Source organism: Monodon monoceros, unplaced genomic scaffold, assembly GCF_005190385.1.
Source record: "Monodon monoceros isolate NGI ecotype Baffin Bay Population unplaced genomic scaffold, NGI_Narwhal_1 Super_Scaffold_3, whole genome shotgun sequence".
Lineage (NCBI taxonomy): Eukaryota > Metazoa > Chordata > Mammalia > Artiodactyla > Monodontidae > Monodon > Monodon monoceros.
Window position 1 is genome coordinate 100,815,497 of NW_021703780.1, and position 4,006 is coordinate 100,819,502.

Below are 4,006 nucleotides of genomic sequence, written 5' to 3' on the forward strand. Positions count from 1 at the left end.
AGCTATGGCATTATGTGTATACCACAGGCCCGAGTGGTACGTGCAAGGGTGTCCACTTGTGGTCAGTTGCTTCAGGAAGGAGGACGTTGCTCTCACGTTCAAACATGTGATTCCCAAAACCAATACCACTTCTGAAACTGCTACTACTTTATTTTTTAAACATTAAGAAGACATTTCAGGATGATTTTAAGGCAGAACTTGCTTCAGTTTCTAAGTCAATGCTGCCATTGTGTTCCATGGTACTAACCCTAAAAACACAGAAGATATACCAGCAACTGAACCTACTGAAAATATGTGTGCTTGTAGCAAAAAGACATTTATTCATTCATTCATTCATTCAACAAACCGGTCTTGAGCGCCTTGTTTGCCCGGCTCCTCCCCCCCCCCCCCCCCCGCAAAAACAAAAGCGAAAAGAACAAAAATCTCGCTTTCAAGACTCAGGTCGTCTCATCGGTTCGAAACCTTTGCAGCAAGCATTGATACTACAGTACTGACCTCTAAAATTTTATGCTCACAAATTCAATCTCATGAATCTATTAACCACCGTGGCTCCAGCTGAAAAAACCTTTTTTTAAACGTTGCCTTCTCGCTTTATGATGTGATAACCTCATAAAAAGACCTTGTGTATTTAGATCACACACTCAAATATCCCCAAACTTATTTCCCCCGCCCCTGTCCCCGTCCTCCCATCTCTGCTGCCTTCCTCACCGCCCGTTTCGGCCCTTCGGCTGGGACTCTGCCTGTGCGAGCTCGTGGGCATCTCTATCCTCGTGGGTCTTTTTCAAAAACACCCAAAACCCGCCAACAATGCACATCCTCACACGTTTTTCCGCGCTTTGCTTTTTTCACTTAGTGTCTGCTGGGGTTGGGTCCACATTACTGTAGGAACCGTCTTGCGGTTTCTAGCGACGGCAGGTCACTCCTCTGAAAGGACAGACTAACTCATGTCACCTGGTTATTCCTGGTTTCGTGGTCAAGACATGAAGGTCAGCCTTCGTGTCCACGCGAGAAACGGCCGAGAGAGAACCCCCAACGTGGCCGCGGGGTACTGACAGCCCAAAGCCGAGCCCGGGAAGGGCCGGGAGCCCCAAAGGCCGCCTCATCGCGGCAGAGCACGAGCGTCCTACGCCGGCGGCCGGGCCACGGGCACGCCACACGCTCGCCTCCACTTCCGGCCACGCAGAGTGGGGGGCCGCCATCTCTTACTTTCGGCCACCTACCCGACGACAAAGACACCGGGCAACTCCGCGGGAGCCGTCTTTCGCGAGGAGCCTGCTACAATCCCCGCGTGTCCCAGAAACAGGCCAGCCTCTGAGCGTGCCGTACCGCCACACAGGAAGCCGCCATGTTGTACATCTTGTACGGCAAAGCCCTCCATTTCCGGGACCGGCCGCTGACTTGACCCGTGAGGCGCGAGCCAACAAAGGTGGCGTGAGCGCCCTCTGGCGGCGGCGCCGGAGTAGCGCCGCCAGCTTTGACCTGCGGGGAATTCTGCTTCCGGGTCTCCTGGGGGTGGGGCATTGACGTGAGCTCAGAGCTGGGTCGCGGCTGGGGTGGCACCCGAGCGTGCGCAACGGCGACGGCGCGGGGCTGCGGGCTGGGATCGCATGGATTGAGGGTCTGCGTGGTCTGTTACCTCGCCCCCTCCTGGGAGGCCCGTACTGTTATTACCGTTTACGGGTGAGAACACGCGCCCTCCTTGCCCACTCTGCTAAACCCCGGTGAAGATGACCTGGAGATCCGTCCCCCCTTTATTTTTGTAAAGTGGGTAACATTACTTAATCGGGGGGTTATTGCGAGGATTGAGTTTTCGGATGACAGTACATGGTTCTTAACGTCCGTTTCTTCTCCATCGGTCATAGTGATAACAACGTCCCCGTGCGGATGGCCCCTGGGCTGCCCGGGGTCTGCACAGGTCTCCTGGAGGATCCTCCTGGGCAGGGAGCGTTGAAGTGGTAAAGGACAGTGGGGGCACCGTGGTGCACGGGGTGGGGACATTAATGATGGGAGCTGAGGAAGCTTCTGCAGAGGGCCTCCCGCGGAGCAGACGAGGCATGAACATACCTGCTTATTTGAACGAGGCCAGCGACACGTTGGAGTGTGTCCCGGGGGTCCGTGAAGCAGACGGCAGTGGTTATGGAGACGGCCTAGGGAAGCACCATCCCCAGGCCCACCCGGAAGTTGTCCCTTATCTGTGGCTGGTGATGGGTCCCCACGGGCTGGTGTTCTGGTAGACCTGGCTGTCAGCTCTCTCAGCCCTCAGGGACCTGACTGGTTGGGCAGTGCCCCGGAGGCAGCCCTGCCCCTGTCCTGGCAGTCTGGCCTCCCTTGTAGGGCTCCTGCTTGTCCTCCTTCATAGACGTCTTTGGGATTCACACTTCCAAGATGCGTAGCACTTATATTCTATGTCATAAGTGCAAATACAGTGATTTGAGGACTTTTTAGATAACTACCTGCTCTACCTGCTTCAATCCACCAATCAGACCACTTCCCATTCCATCAGGGTAGCTTCCTGTTTGGATGCATTCCAGAGCTTCAGGAGACCTCTCTTTAAACTGCAAAAATAACCTTTGTATCTGGTATCAGTTCCCACATAGGTGATGAGTTAGCACCTTAATGGCAGCACGTGTAGTTAAGGGCAAGTCTGAGAGTTTTCATCCTGATCGTCATCACACCAGGACCCAGGGAAGATGCCGTTTCTGTCCTTGGGAAATAGACAAGATTTGTGAAGCCAGGTGCGCAAATGCACAGGTATTATTGCCTTGTCGTGGAAGAAATGAAGGAAGGAAACCTCATCGTATTTTTCTGTTGAACACTGAAATTGTCAAATATCGTCCTTAATGTTATGAGTGACATTCATGCTGGACAACACAAACCAAAGCGAACAGGAACATCAGGCCTTTGCACTTGTACCTACATAATGTGTATAATTAATGATTTATGTAGTCTTTTTTTTTTTTTTTGGCCGTGCCCCTCGGCTTGTGGGATCCTAGTTTCCTAACCAGGGATCAAACGTGGGCCCCGCAGTGAAAGCACTGAGTCCTAACCACTGGACCGCCAGGGAATTCCCTATGTAGTTGTCTTTTAAATCAGAATTAAAAAGAAAGAAAGAAAAAAAAAACCCTACAAACAAAAAGTACTTTATATTGTCTTTTATATTTACCGACGTAGTTACCTTGATTGGTACTCTCCCCCCACCCCGCCCCCGCCGTTTGGAATTGAGTTACTGTCTAGTGTCATTTCATTTTAGCCTGAAAGATTCCCTTTATTATTTCTTGGAATGCAGGTCTGCTAGCAACAAATTCTCTCAATTTTTGTTTATCTGGGAATCTTCATTTCTCTTTCATTTTTATTATTATAGGGTATTACTTTAATTGACTTTTGGATGTTAAACCAAGCTCCTATTCTTGGGAAAGCCCACTTGATCATGGTATATAATTTTTTTTATAAGTTGCTGGATTTGGTTTGCTAATATGTTGTTGAGAATATTTGCACATATATTCGTAAAAGACATTGGTTTGGGGGCTTCCCTGGTGGCACAGTGGTTAAGAATCCGCCTGCCAATGCAGGGGACACGGGTTCGAGCCCTGATCTGGGAAGATCCCTGCATGTCGCAAAGCAACTAAGCCCGTACGCCAGAACTACAGAGCCTGCGCTCTAGAGCCCGTGAGCCACAACTACTGAGCCCGCGTGCCACAACTACTGAAGCCCGCTTGCCTACAGCCCATGCTCAGCAACAAAAGAAGCCACCGCAATGAGAAGCCCGCGCACCACAACAAACAGTAGCCCCCGCTCGCCGCAACTAGAGAAAGCCCGCGTGCAGCAACGAAGACCCAACGCAGCCAAAAATAAATAAAATCAATTTATCGAAAAAAAAAAAACAACCCACATTGGTCTGTAGTTTATTTTCACTTGTGATGTCTTTGGTTTTGAAATCAGGGTAATGATGGCCTCGTGGAATTTCCTTGCTTCCTCCTCTTTTTTTTTTTTTTTTTTTTTTTTTTTT